The following is a 16,579-nucleotide window of genomic DNA, read 5'->3' as shown; positions in this document are numbered from 1 at the left end:
GATCTATCTTTGCTAGCACAATAGAGTTCCCGGGGATATCCACACTTATCCCATTCAGCATCCGGTCTAACGAGCTGCTTCTTGTGCATTGCGTGTGGACATCTGGGTGGATGGGTGCAACGGAGGATGAGATGGGGGTTCCATGGAGAGAAGCGGCAGCGTCGTCGAAGAAGGGTGGAGGAGGTGACCTGTGGATATCCGGTAGAGGAGAAGCGGCAGCGTCGTCGAAGAGGGATGGAGAAAGTGACCTTTGGATTTTCGGGCGAGAAGCAGAGTCGTCTAAGAGCAAAGGAGAAAGTGACCCGTGGATTTCAGAGGCACCAGTGGCAGCGTCGTCGGATAGAACTGGAGAAGATGGCCTGTGGGTTTCCGGGAGGGCGGCGGCAGCATCGAGGACGAGGGGTGGAGAAGACGGGCTGAAGATTTCCGGGACAGCGGCGGCAGAGTCGTCGAAGCATATGGGAGGAGGTAGTCTGCAGGTTCGATGGGTTGGCTGCCAATCGTTTTGCGTCGAGAGTACATCACCGTATTTCTTCTTGACATAATAAGGCTGACGTCTATGAAAACCCTTAGCCTTTGGGGTCAGCAGAAGGTTTTCTTTATTGGCCTTAGCCTGTCGCTTTTGCCTTGGCGTGGAAACGGCAACTTCCTTTCGCTTTTTCTGCATGACAGGCACGGCAGAGGCGAGTGGGTTCCTGCGTCCGTAGAATCGGGGTTGATCCATGGAAGCAGATGGCATAATGCAGTATCTGGACAAGGGCAAGTTCAGATAAAGATCATCGAGTGGTGGGCTATGCAAAGTGTGTAACCTTTTATGCATGGCAGTGAGGTACAGGTGTTGAAAGTGGGCGTACTCTAATGTGGGTCATTACCATATAAATACACCATCCATTTTGTGGATTCACTGGACATTGAATACACATCGACTAAATATCGAATATACATTCTTGTGTTTGTATTTCTTTCTACTCGCAGCAATGCCTGTTAAAAAGATTTCCAAGGATCTCAGCATGCGAATTAAGGAGATGTACACTGGCGACACACTTTATTCGAGCTTGGCTAGTCCCACGAATTCGGGTATACCCGGGTGTATTGAGGTTTGTGACTGTTTTCTGCCCGAGTACATTGAGTTATTTTCCAAGCAGGGATTGAAGCATTTTATTCCCGCTGGCTGCAATACTGCACAGTATATATATATAAACTGCATTACAATTCATGAATTTATGCCATCTGGTAGACACGCGAAGCATTGCAGCCTATTAAATCCTAATCATTATCATTTAACAGATCAGCCGCCCATCAGCCAGGCATGAACCCAGGCTGGGAAGGCAAATGCAACGGGCTTGTCAGAGGTTAGTAGTGGCTTATTCCAGGTATCTGCCAGGTACATACCGGGTATTTGCTCGAATAAAGTGTGTCGGTGCAGTACATGAGCGGACACCGAATTGCTGCTATCCAATGCTGGTTAGCTACTTCTGGCCTCGTTGTGCCAGCAACCACCATGAGCTATCATGCACACGGAAAAAACAGAGAACGCAAAAGGGCACCAAGGGTAACTAACGCGTAAGTATATTTATACAACTTAAAAATAAAATTATATCAAAAAATGTACTATAGATCTACAGTACAGTACTGTATCTAATCTTTGTTATTTCTCTAGATTTATATTACAACAGTATATATATTTTGTATATTTATATTTATATTACAACAGTATATACTGTATATTTTGTATATTTATATTACAACAGTATATATATTTTGTATATTTATATTACAACAGTATATATATTTTGTATATTTATATTACAACAGTATATATATTTTGTATATTTATATTACAACAGTATATATATTTTGTATTTATATTTATATTACAACAGTATATATATATTTTGTATATTTATATTACAACAGTATATATATTTTGTATATTGATGCATATTAATAGAACAATATATTGTATCCTGTTGATCTACTGTCTCTAATATTTTTACTTACCGGATTGTTTTTCTTTACATTGTAGGGAGACAACTCTTCTGGTGGACAAAATAAGTGAGGAGAATGATGAGAAGAGTGCATTAAGGGTCAAATACACTCTGCAGGAAAATCACAATCTCACTGTATCCGAGACCAGCATAAAGAAGATGAGACGCAGCATTGGATGGAAATATGGACGTGTGAGGTCAGTACTGGACAGTACTAGAGGTAAAAGTGTTGTTTAGGAAACTGTACTGTACCGCTAAAATTATTTATTCCTTGTCATTACAGCGCGTACCCCATGATACGGGATGTAAACAAAATAAAAAGAGTGGGAGGTGCATGCTGGGAAGCAAGGAGCATGGAAGCTTGAACTGATAGCTCTGTGCCTCACTCCCTGTTTTTCTAAAAAAACGAACAACAAAACTGGCAATACTTGAATAAAAACACCACCTTATACTAACTAAACATCCAGGATGTCCAAGAAGATAGCTAAAACCCCCCCCAAAAAAGGGGCTCCCAGAGTATTTTGGCGGAGGTAAATCGAGCAGAGCCACGGCAGCAATGGCGCCCACCTCCCGCACTGGATCAGAATCGGAGGAGGAGGGGGATATCGGGGAGGATCAGGGTCTTCTACCTGTAAGACGCTGTGATTTTGAAAGACTATACACAGACTTAAAATCCATGCTGCAGGCCGAAATCAGAGCCCTGGGAAAGGAGGTAGGGAGCCTGGGGGCAAGAACGCAGGAGCTCGAGGTGAAGGTGGATGCTAACGCTAAGGTTGGCCTGCGCAATACAAAAAAAACAGCGGACCTGCAGGCGCAAATTAACGAATTAAAGAACAGACAAGAATACGCGGAAAACTGCGACCGACGAAATAATGTCCGCTTACGGGGAGTCCCAGAAAATGTGGGAGACTGTGAGGAGTTCGTGGCACGGTGGCTCACCCATATGTGCCCGGATTCCCCGCAAAATAAACTGGGAATGGATAGGTGCCATCGGGCGCTCCGGTCCAAGCCGCAACCAACAGAACAACCGCGGGACATTATAGTGCGGCTCCATCACTATAAGACCCGGGAAGCGGTGCTGCAGCACGCAAGGAATGCTCCCCTGAGAGAATTTGAGGGCACTAAAATAGCTGTATTCCAGGACATTGCCCCAACTACATTAGCCCGGCGAAGAGAGCTGTGGCCCATAACTAAATGCCTCAGGGATAAGGCCATCCGCTACCGTTGGCTCTTTCCTTTCGGGCTGATGGTGATTAAAAATGGACGTCCAATCAGCATGAAAGCCCCTGGAGAAGGTGAGGCGTTTCTGAAGAAGCTGGGGCTGCGGCTGACCCCCACGGGCTCCGAGACGGAAGAACCGGCCCCGGGCCCATCCTGGACCACGGTCGGAAGCACAGCTGATGAAGGGGCCACTCAAGGAGGAGGAAATGTATAATTAATATGTTCCACCACAGTTTGCATTCTAATAAAGTTGACAGTTCGGTGTTCGAAAAATCAGGAAATCTACACCTTTGCCCTGGACTAATGTACTTCGCACCCCCCCCCCTAACAGAGCCGGTGGACGTCGCATGCCCGGGACGTCGGGCACCTGTTAAAAAATCTTTTGGACTCACCTCGTGGAGGTGGCATGGCTCCCAAGATGGCGGAGACAGCACAGGCGGCGTGGAATGCAGATCCAGGAAGGCGGGAGGATCGAGGTGAGCGGGAAGCCGTGCAGATGATGCGTCTGCCTCGGTGAGTTGTCAAATCCAAGATGGCGTCCGGAAGAAATACGTCACCGGAAGGGGCGTGACCCGGAGCGGCCATCTTGGAGGTGGCGAGGAGCAGAGGAAACCCTGGCAGTGACGTCATCTTAAAGAGCCGGAAGCAGCAGCGCCAGCGAGTGAGGGAACGGCCACCGAGAGGAAGGGAGCAGTTGCGACCCCGTACACCTACACACAGGCCAGGAGGCCGGAAAGAGAAGGCGACGGGGCATGGCACAGGGTTCGACATGGACTGCACCGGAGGACATTAAAAGACATTGTTGTGGACATGATTTATTGCGGAACTAAGGGGGGTAGAGGGGGGAGAGATCGGAAAGCCGGAGAGGCAGATAAGAAGGGCACGGGTAGCGCAGATAGGGGGGGTAATATAGGGATGGGGAGGGAAAGTGAGGTGAGAAGGAAGGAGGGGGAAGTGTAATAGGGCGAGACAGGATGGCGTAAGTAGATTAAGTAGGTGGTTTAGGGCAAGTGGTTAGGATGAGAGGAGCAGTAGGTAGATGGGTTGGAGGAGGGATCAGAGAGGGGAGGAGTAGGGAGGAGTAGGTAGGTTGCCGGGAAAGGAGGGGGATGTGATATATTGGAAGGTAAGAGTACGTTAGCTTAAGAGAATGATTTATGGAAGTGCTGGAGAGAGATAAGGGAAGGGGAAGAGATTAAATAAGAGAAAGATAGAGGTGAGAAGGCAATACACTCGCGGGAAGGTAGATGGGAGGGAGTGAGAATAGGAAGGAGATCAAAAGGCCTCAGGTAACCAAAATACACTTGATTCCAGTGCAGTCAAATAACCAGATGCCGTTCATCTCGGTATGCGGTGGTCCCGCTCATTGCGGTCAACAGCCAACGAAAGTGGAGGGGTACGTAGGACCAGGCCAAGCAAAGCCCGGATGCGTCACATAGAGACACAGGGGCTTGATTACTAGCTCCAAGCAGGGGTGCGAGGATAATGTATTAGAAGGGGAGAGGAAGGTTACCGTATAGAGGAGTACGTAGGGCAAAGGAATGATCCGAGGAAAGCATTGTTTGCTAGTTGTTGTTTGAAGATTTTGTAGGAGAGAGGCCGGACAGCAGGGTTTGAGCCTGCTTCTGTTCCTGCATGGGCCGACAGCCGGAGCGGGAAAAGACATCAACCCCACTGGCCGGCAAAGTCCCTTGGGAGGGGATTTCAGTGAGGGAGGGAGGGGGGCGGGGGGGTGGGAGTACCTGGCCGCCTACACTGAGTACCCAAGGGCGTTGGTCTCACAGCCAGGGTACTTGTACCGAGGTTCTGAGACCATTGTTTATATGTTGTTTATGTCTGTCTGGATGTTCCCCCCCCTCTCGTTTCTCCCCCCCCCCATAGTGCACCAACCTACAGGAAGATGGAGACCTGCAGATACCCAGCAGCAGATGGAGTATGTGGACCAACAAACGGCCCAGATGATCTTGCTAATGGAGCACACCACTTCCGCAGACAAGATGAGTAATGAGCTAATAATGATTACACATAATGTTAAAGGGTTTAACAGCCCGGTTAAGCGTAGAATCGCATTTAAAGAATATTACCACACCTACGAACAGAAGAGAGAGAGCAGAACCAATAAAAATGATCGATCAGATAGAGATCGCTCACACTCTAACCGTGGTAATGGGTATCGCAATCCCAATTATAAAGGGAAAAATTATATTGAGGGCTTTAGGTATGGCTCAAGGCCACAGGGACAGCATAGAAATTATGAATATGAGCACAAAGATCCCCATGCGAGGACATCTAGATACTCACCCAGAAACTTCCCTAAATACTCACCCAAACGCCCGGTTAGACCTGAACCCACTACAGATTCACCTTCTTTTTTAGACTTGATAAGAACAAGACTAGAAAGGAAGGTAATAACAGTGAAAGATATACAGAATACCCCCCAAGAGAAAAGGAAGAAAAGGGTTACATCAGACGAGGAACACGAGGAGGGACCAGAGCACAAAAGAAGAGAGTACTCTTGGGAAAGAACACCCTAGCAAACAAAGGGGTTTTTAATCTCTCCTCCACAGTTTTAAGTAAGGATCAATTGAGCATACTTGGAAGGGGTTTGAGTTTTTCCAAAACCTGTGGACCAAGCTCCTTCCAGTTGTTCAAAGATCTACACAAGTTCACTCGCAATATTACCCTAAAGAGACATTTTCTGAAACAAGATATGGACCGTATGCCTGGTAAGGCTGCTATGGTTGCTGCAAGTAATTCTGATAAAGAAATAGAAATTAGACATACTGAATTCAAAACCCAATTTAAGTTCTATCCCGCACATTCCAAGGGTCATCATATTGATACATTTTTTAATATGGTCATCAATGATTTTAACATTTTATCACGTAATTTTAAGTCAGGTAACATTAAACATAACCTCAGTGTAAGCGAGTCCCTAGCCCTTAAAACATTGAAGGATGATGCAAGCCTAATTATAAGGCAGGCGGACAAAGGTGGTGGCGTAGTAGTCCAAAATAGGTGTGATTATGAAAAAGAAGCTTTAAGGCTTCTTAATGACACATCGTCCTATGTCAAATTATTGAAGGACCCCACAGCCGAGTTTTTAAGGGAACTAAAAGCGCTATTAGATAATGCAGTCACTCTATCCGTCATCACTACAACAGAGTTCGCCTTCCTATTTTCTGAATTCCCAAGGATCCCCATATTTTACCACCTGCCGAAAATACATAAGGCCTTGGTGGATCCACCCGGACGCCCAATCGTGTCAGGTATACAATCTATGACAGCCAATCTTAGTCAATACGTGGATTTTTTTCTCCAACCATATGTTGGTGAATTAACCTCTTATTTGAAGGATTCTACTGCAGTTTTAAATTTATTTAAAGATTTCAAATGGAAGAGTTCATATGTATGGATTACATGTGACATAAAATCCCTCTATACAAATATACCCCATCAGAAAGGGTTGGATGCAGTCAACTCCTTTTTGGAAGTAGACCCCACAATGCACCCATTAAATAGGAAATTTAGAACTGGTTAGGGCCTAAACCAAAAGGCAATTATATTTGTGGTAAGTGTAGTATTTGTAAGTACCAACATCCTGACAAAAATACATTTAATTCTAAAAACACACAAGAAGTTTTTAATATTGATGACTTTATTTTATGTACATCTACACACATTGTTTACTTATTGGAATGTGCGTGTGGATATCAGTATGTAGGCAGAACCAAACGCAGCCTTAAAGTTCGTATCCAGGAACACGTCAGAAATATAAAAAACGGTTTTGAAAAACACAGTGTTTCCAGACACTTTTTATTACACCACAACAAAGATCCGTCCAGTCTCACTTTTAAGGGGATTCAGTTTATTCCTGTAAATAGAAGAGGTGGGGACAGAGTTAAAACACTATCATCTAAGGAGACATATTGGATACACAAGTTAGATACTATGTCCCCTAAGGGGTTAAATGAGGATGTTGACATCTGGGCACTTTATTAAGAGGAATTTTTATTAAAAAAAAAAAAAAAGGCGCGAAGGCACTGTTGTATAGTCCTGTAGTTTTATTGTATTAAATTGTTACGGTATCATACCATTGGCCCTATTTCCTTACTTTCCGGTATTGTGCTGGTGAGAGGCTTATATCTGAGCAGAGGAGGCATCTCGCCTGGCAACCAAGCTGAGATCAGCCAACCGGGAAAGAAATTAAAGATACCTTTTGAGGCCCTTTTAATCTATTTTTAAGTAAGTAGCTGGCAACGGTGGGGGAGTTGATGTTTGACCAGAAGTACTGCGCAATGGTTGTTTTGTCTTTTATATCATCACAGATCTGATTCAACTACCTCTAAGGACCTCAAGTGTGATTGGATTTCGGAAGATATTATCCCTATCATCAAGGACATTTGGACTTCATTACTGTCAGGTTATATACCAGATAGCAGGTAAAAGAAAGAGAGCAAAAGAGGCAAAAGTAAAAGAGCTATGGGAGAAATTGGCACATCTCACTGCTCAACACAAAACGCACAAGGATAAGTTGGTTTGGAAAGAACTGAGCGACACTAAAATTAAACTTAACCTGGTACTGTCCTCTCAGGCCGAGAAGGAGTTGGCATGGTCAAAGCGCAGATTCTATGAGAAAGCCAACAAGCCAGATACCCTGTTAGCTAATAAGCTCCGAAACAAGCTTCCAAATTTCCGCATAGCATCCATCAAATCTCGGGGGGGGACCTTACCTCTGATCCTAGACAAATAGTGGAGGTGTTTAAGAATTATTACGCCACACTATATGACGGAGATAAGGTCAGCCACACACAAAAGACCGCAGCAGCTCTGAACAAATTTCTAAAAGAGGCAAATCTACCTACCTTGAGCAGGGAGGATAGGGAGGCACTCCAGGGCAACTTCACCCTCGAGGAAGTAACAGAGGTAATGAAGTCCCTTAAACCCGCTAAAGCCCCTGGTCCAGACGGATTTTCAAATTTATATTATAAAAAATTCGTCAAGATTCTGGCTCCCCACTTGCTGTCCCTATTTAATGGGATTCTAGCAGGAGAGCCCCTCCCGGCGCAGATACTCCAGGCGTCTATCTCTGTGATCCACAAATCCGGTAAGGACTCGGCAGACGTCAAGAGCTACCGGCCAATATCCCTGATCAATTCAGACACTAAAATCTTCTCAAAATTATTAGCTAACAGGGTGGGCATTGTCCTTCCGGGGCTGATTCACCCGGATCAAGTAGGCTTTATTGGGGGCAGGCAGGCGGCAGACAATACTAGGCGGATTGTAGATTTGATTGATCTGGCAAAAAAGAAAAATATTCCGTCTATGTTATTGAGTCTGGACGCCGAAAAGGCCTTTGATAGGATTGATTGGCCCTTCCTCAGGGAGACGCTAGGGGCGTTTGGGTTCAGGGGGCGCCTCCTAGAGGCAATACTAGCCCTTTACAATGGTCCCACTGCAAGGGTGCGACACCAAGGGTTCCCCTCTTAGGTATTTAACATCCGTAGCGGGACAAGACAAGGATGCCCACTTTCACCGTTACTATTTGCTCTCTGCATAGAACCGCTAGCGGCTCATATCAGAGCAAGCCCAGATATAACAGGGATAGATTTAGGGGAGCAAAACATAAAGTAGCGTTATACGTAGACGATGTAATCTTGACACTGTCAAAACCCCTCACCTCCTTGCCCAAAGTCTTTGCGATCTTGGGAACTTTCAGCTTGGTGTCGGGGTTTAAAATTAACCAGGCCAAGTCGGAAGCGCTTAACATCAATCTACCCAAGCCGGTCGAAAAATTGATAGAGCTCAACTTCAATTTTAAATGGCAACCCTCTGCTATCAAATATTTAGGGGTATATATCACAAAGGACTACAACACACTATACAAAGCAAATTTCCCCAGAATGATGAAGAAACTGAAGGAGGATCTCAGGGTTTGGGCGGGCTATGGCATATCATGGTTTGGGCGGATCAACAGCGTCAAAATGAACCTGTTGCCTAAATTGTTATATCTGTTTCAAGCCCTCCCAATACCTCTTGTTAGGACTGAGGTCCTCACGCTGCAGGCTCACATTATTCAATTTATTTGGAATAAAAAAAGCCCACGAATTGCGAAAAACATACTGACAAAGCCAGTAACAAGAGGAGGGTTATCGGTACCTTGCTTGTTGGCATACTACAAGGCGGCACAATTATGCCAAATTGTCCAGTGGCACTCGAACCCAGCAAAAAGAAGATGGGTGGCCCTAGAAACAGAATGCTGCGCACCAGTAAAACTACATGATCTGATTTGGCTTCCAAAACAGTGCAAGAAATCAATAGGGTTGCCACTCTGTGCAATTGCGAACTCGCTAGCGGTCTGGGAGTCATCTAAATTTAAAGCTAAATTGACCACACGACAGTCTTTGATGACCCCCCTGGTGGGAAATCCGGATTTTGCTCCAGGGCTGTTAGGTGACATATTTGTAAAATGGACGCAAGCGGGATATTTACGATTAAAGGACCTGGAAGGAAGTAAATATATCAAGACGTTCGATATGATTAAGGATGAGAAAAAGCTACCCAACACAGAATTATTTAGATTCCTCCAGGTCAGGGCTTTCTATAATAAATTCCCGGTTCGCCCAGCACGAACCAATTTCGAACAGCTGTGTTCCAGAGAGACAGACACAAGGGGACTAACTTCTCGGATGTATAGGGAGGTGATCTGTCCGAAGACTTCCGACGCCCCCCGACTGAAATACATGCGACAGTGGGAGACAGACTTAGGGGAGACGCTAGAGGACGAGGAAGGGGATCAAATATTACAGGCAGCAACCAAAAGCTCAATATGTGCTATGTTAAAGGAGAACGCATATAAAGTCCTAAAGCGGTGGTACCATACCCCATTGAAATTATCTAAATTTATCGAGGGCTATTCCCCGCTCTGCCCAAAACAGTGCGGGGAAACTGCTGATTTAAAACATATGCTGTGGTCTTGCCCGAACGTGGTCCCGATTTGGGAATCTATTAGGGAATGGCTAGAAAGGATCCTCAACTTGGAGGTCCCCCTGGACCCGTGGCTGTTCCTCGTGGGCAGACGGCCTCAGGGCGTGTCCAACGCGACACTCAAATTGGTTGCACATTTCGCAACCGCCACGAGGTGTGAGATTGCAGCAGTATGGAGACAACAGGAATTACCCACTATATCCAAAATCAGGAACAGAATTTGGCATGTCTGCCAGATGGAACAGTTGACGAGTTGGATCAACGACTCTGGCCCCAAATTTCTAAACGTATGGGCCCCATGGCTGGCCCAAACTGACATACCGGGGGTGGACGCCGCCACAATTTTGCACTAATATATATAAATGCGTTCTCCTTGTACAGAGCAGACCCGACGTGACGTTGACATAGCGACGGAGAACGTAGAACTATTGAGACATCCACAATACACCCTAGCGTACACACAGAGCAAAAAGAAGTTCGTCCGCTCCGATGCAGCAGCTCCAGGTGTCCCCCACCCCCCCCCCCCCCACCCTACTGTGTCCCATCCTAGTTTTGTTTGTCCTGTCTGTCTTAGTGAGGTGGTTTACGCGTGGTTCGTTACGTCTGTCTAATGTCCTGTCTAAGTGTCACTGTTATGATGATAAAATTGTGTATTCTGTAACGTATGCCAACAGGTGGTGATATTATGTACGCACTGTAATACCAAATAAAAATAAGAGTTATAAAAAAAAAAAAAAAAAAAGAGTGGTTCAGGCCAAGGCATGGATCGACAGTGGAGAAACTTTCCAGAATTGCATCTTCACTGACGAGTCTACTGTGTCGCTGGAGAGATTTGCAATCTTTGCATTCCACAAAAAAGGCCACATATCTTTGAAGCCGCGGCCAAAACACCCCGTGAAGCTGCATATGTGGGGTGCCATCTCTAGGCGTGGACCAGGATGCATTGTCATCTTTGAAGGTAAAATATATCAAATATAATGTAGCCTTATGCACTGTACTTTACTAGTGTAGCCTTACTGTATGCACTGTACTGTACTATTGTGCAGTTTTTTGAGCACTTTTCTTTTCTTGCTATAGGAATCATGAATAAAGCTTTCTTCCAAGACAACATTGTCCCTGAGATACATCACACGCGAGTTCCCGGATGGTCACCGTTTCTACCAGGACAACGATCCGAAGCACACCGTGTCAACAGCGCATATCCTTGAGCGCGATATCAACTGGGTGAAGACGCCAGCGGAGTAAGTGCGGTAACCATGTCTCATTTTTTTCCCACTGTTTTTACTGTGTACTGTGTATCTTAAACTAAGTGTCCTTTTTTTCTAATGACAGATCGCCAGACTTCAATCCGATCGAAATGGTCTGGCATCAGCTGAAGGACAATATCCGGAAAGTGGTGAAACCATCCAAAAAGGACGAGTTGTTGAAAGCATAATGAGTTTTTGGAACGATGTACTCACCGTGGAACGCTGCAATAAATATGTAGACCATATTGCGACTGTGTTGCCCATTGTGATCGCGCTTAATGGGCAAGCATCAGGAAAGTAGTACTGTACTCTAGTATTGTAAGTACAGTATGATACAGGTAAGTATGGCACAGATTTTTTCGTTCCTAATAGTCAGAGTATACAGTAGTTACAGTTTTTTCTTTACAGAGAGAGCAGCACCAGCCATCTGGTTACATAGTATTTAACAGTAGTCAGAGTATACAGTAGTTCCAGTATAGACTAGTTTGACAGTAGTACAGTAACTGCCAACTAACTGCTCAATTTTTTTATTTCCAGAGAAAGCAGCACCAGCCATCTACAGTAGTACTACACATCACACAATGCCATTATACAGTACGCACATAACTGCACTCATTTTTTGTTTTCTTGTCGTTTCAGGAAAAAAGGGTGGCCTGGGGGGAGGTGGGGTGTTGTGTCTAGTCTAATCTGTTTGTACAGTAAAATGTACAGTATATAAACAGCAGTAATGATGTACACAAAACCTCTCCTCTCTCAATGAACTACTGTACTGTACACAGAATAAGGAACAAGATAAAGACGGAAAAAATAATATTACTATATATACTGTATATATATATTATACATTACAGTATATATTATTAAATAATATTCTTATAAATGTGCATTACTCATGTTTATCCATGTTTTGCAAATGTTTTCTAAATGTTTATCCAATTTCAATCTGCCAGAAGAACTTAATAAAGACTGCATTATGTATTATTCATGATTATTTTTATATTTGTATTTTTTGGTTCCTGATAAAATAAAATAAATATTTATTTACATTCCTGCTAATCATAATCATTGACAACACCCACCCCCCCCCCCCACCCCTACAGTACTCCAATGAAAAAGAATGAATGACAAAACAACATGAATCAGTTAATGGGTTTTTTAACTCTCAATTCTCACAATGCTGTGCAAATCAGATTTACATTTCAAAATCGAGAAGGGATTTTCCAAAGTGTTACCATAAACAAAGCCTCAAAGGGTTGGGGGGTGGGGTGAGTCATGTGCAGTAATCAGATAGCTCCCATCTCAAAGAGGATTTGACGCAGGCGCATTGAGGCTTTGTAGCTCGGCCATGGACAGATTAAGAACACAATGGCAATATTCGTAAAATTAACAACTCTGTGGAGGGGGGTTGGGTGACTCATGCGCAGTAAGCAGCAAGCTCCCATCTCAAAGAGGATTAGAGTACACGCAGGCGCAGTGAGGCGATTGACGCTCGGCTAGGGACGGATTAAAAACACAATGACTAACTTCAGAAAATTAATGACTCTGTGGAGGCGTCTGTCGATAAGAGCTTGTGTGTGCGTGGGGGAGGGATGAAGGATTAGTTGTGCAGCAGTTCAAAGAAATTACATAGAGTAGAGTACAGTACAGTAATTTCAAAAGGCAGTTCATCATAATACTGTAATGTGATCCCTACACCCCCAAATAGAGTACATAAAAAGCACACAAATCAACCATGTGCAGGCAAACGCAGGCTTGTGGATAAAATAACAGTTAAAAAATCATAATTAAAAAAAATTTTATTGGGGCACTCAAGCAAGCAGTGGTGGGTGAAGTTACAGGCGCATGAGCAGGAATCAACTAGCTCCCATCCGAAAGAGGATTACACACAGGCGCATAGAGAGGTGATGCTCTGTGCAAATCAAATTCAATAAAAGATTTTCCAAAGCGTTGCTGTAAACAAAGCCTCAAAATTCCCATCTCAAAGAGAATTACACGCAGGCGCAGTGAGGCTTTGTAGCTCGGCTATGGAAGGCTTAAGAACACAATGGCAAGATTCAGAAAATTAACGACTCTGTGGAGAGGGGGGGGGGGTTGGGTGACTCATACACAGTAAGCAGCTAGCTCCCATCTCAAAAAGGATTACACGCAGGCGCAGTGAGGCTTTGTAGCTCGGCTATGGACGGATTGATTAAGAACACAATGGAACGATTCAGAAAATTAACGACTCCGTGGAATTTCAAATCCTTGAGCTAGCGTTCGTGGGGGAGGGGGCTACAGGGTACAGCTGCATGAAGTTCAAAGCTAAAGACATACTTTAATTTCAAAAGGCAGTTCATCATAATAATACACCCCCAAATACAGTACGTAAAAAGCACACAAATCAACCATGTGCAGTCAAACGCACAGGGTCGCAGTCAAAAGCTACAGCACAGATTGAATATCGTAATACAGTAAGATGGTTTTTGCAGGCTTGTGGAGAAAAAAAAAAAAAAATTACAATAATTTAAAAAAATAAATTTTTTGGTCACTCACTTAAGCAAGCAAGCAAGCAGTGGTGGGCGAAGTAACAGGCGCATGTGTAGTAATCACCTGTTGTCAAGCAGGAATGTGATTGAAACCAGACACACGTTCAAAGGAATGGTGTGGGAGAGAAGTACTGCATTGTAGAGAAGATAAGAAGTTGAAATACCCTGCAGTGCAGTTAATTATCCTGAGCGAGGGGAGAGCGCTGTATATGCCGAAATGTGACACTGTTACAGTACTGTACACGCCTATGCGTTTGAACAATTTTCAAATGAGACATACTGTACGGCAGCACAGCACTGCAAATGCATGTATACTTTAAATATGCAAATTTACAATTACTGCGCACGCACACTCAGACTGTGTACTGACGTAGGTTGAACCGCGAAGGTATTAGACTTCCAAGACAACAGCTCGCAAACGCCCCCCTGAGTTTTTACACGGCATTGCAGTATTGCAGACGGCGAGAATAAAATGCAAAAATCACGAACGCTAAAATAACGCAGTTCACTCCGGGCGAAACAAACAGAAAACCGCACCTAACCGGGATAATCTGAGAGTCGCGGATCTAGCCGACTTAGACTCAGGTCGGCCACCACTGTAACTGGAAGCAGATAAGTTATTAGTAGATATGGAAACATGTACCAAATTGAAATTAAATCCTACTACAGGTTTCCAAGAAGAGCTTGGGGGCTCCAATCCCAATTTTGATCTCTCCCAGTTTGGTATCCATGGGTTTTTTGGAGCATATCAATATGCAGATCCGATTTATCTTTATGGTTTGGTCTTTCCTCCCTCGCTTTATACCATCATTGAGCACCAATTGGGCCGGGAGGCTGTAAAAAGAATACTCGAACAAGATCCAGAACTACCAAAGATCTTATCACATTCCTTCTAGAAGAGATTCTCTATATACAGTATAAGAGCAGTGTTCGACAAACCTATACCCCCGCACGGCCGGGGCGAGTGGATTTGACCTTGTGGCGAGCTCCTTATGGCCGCCCAAGCAGCACACGTGTTTTTTTTTAATTTTCCCTTCTCGCGCTGAAAATTTTTTTTTTTTTAAATCCAGCAGCCTGATTGGCTGACAGGACTTGGCGGGCTGCCAAGATTTTTTTTTCCATCCAGGCTAAGGCCACGCAGGCGCATCCTCTTCCTGCTGCTTGAAGAGGTTAGTACAGTACTCCATTGCATCTCCCGGTCCCCGCTTCCCCTCCCTGTCCCCGTGTCTGCCCGCGGGGTGGGTGATGGTAGCGGGAGTGTTCCCCCCCCCCACGACCCGTTTCCCCCCCAGGCCTCTCCCGCCCCACGTGGGGTGGGGGGGGAGCATGGTGCTGGTCGCGGCCTTTCCTCTCTTCCTTTCTAAACTCCCCCCCCCCCCCGAGTCACATTGTGTGTGTGTGTGACAGACATTGTGTGTGTGTGTGTGACAAACATTGTGTGCGTGTGTGTGACAGAAATTGTGTGTGTGTGTGTGTGTGTGTGTGTGTGACATAGTGTGTGTGACACAGTGTGTGTGACAGACTGTGTGTGTGACAGACATTGTGTGTGTGTGTGTGTGTGTGTGTGTGTGTGTGTGTGTGTGTGTGTGTGTGTGTGTGTGTGTGTGTGACAGACATTGTGTGTGTGTGTGTGACAGACATTGTGTGTGTGTGTGACAGACATTGTGTGTGTGTGTGTGTGTGTGACAGACATTGTGTGTGTGTGTGACAGACATTGTGTGTATGTGACAGACATTGTGTGTGTGTCTTAGGTCCCTTGCACCCCCCCCCCCCCCCAGAAAAAATCCCATTACGTGGATCGAAACATTGGACCTGTGTTATTTACTGCTAAATACACTTTTTTGTGCTTTACTTCTGAGTGCTGTCTTCATTTATGCCATCATTGCTGGTGGTATAGTATACCATATATATATATATATAGATATATATATATATAGATATATATATATATATATATATATATATCTATATATATATATATCTATATATATATAGATATATATATATATATATATATAGATAGATATACAGTCGTGTGAAAAAGAAAGTACACCCTCTTTGAATTCCATGGTTTTACATATCAGGACATAATAACAATCATCTGTTCCTTAGCAGGTCTTACAATTAGGTAAATACAACCGCACATGAACAACAACACATGACATATTACACCATGTCAATAAAGCCAAAATGGAGAAGCCATGTGTGAAAAACTAAGTATACCTTATGATTGCTGGTAGAACTACCTTTAGCAGTAATAACTTGAAGTAATCGTTTTCTGTATGACTTTATCAGCCTCTCACATCGTTGTGGAGGAATTTTGACCCACTGTTCTTTACAACGTTGCTTCAGTTCATTGAGGTTTGTGGGCATTTGTTTATGCACAGCTCTCTTAAGGTCCAGCCACAGCATTTCAATCGGGTTGAGGTGTGGACTTTGATTGGGCCATTGCAACACCTTGATTCTTTTCTTTTTCAGCCATTCTGTTGTAGATTTGCTGGTGTGCTTGGGATCATTGTCCTGTTGCATGACCCAATTTCAGCCAAGCTTTAGCTGTCCGACAGATGGCCTCACATTTGACTCTAGAATACTTTGGTATACAGAGGAGTTC

Source organism: Ascaphus truei, chromosome 5 (assembly GCF_040206685.1).
Source record: "Ascaphus truei isolate aAscTru1 chromosome 5, aAscTru1.hap1, whole genome shotgun sequence".
NCBI classification, from domain to species: Eukaryota; Metazoa; Chordata; class Amphibia; order Anura; family Ascaphidae; genus Ascaphus; species Ascaphus truei.
Note: the sequence above shows the minus strand (reverse complement) of the source record.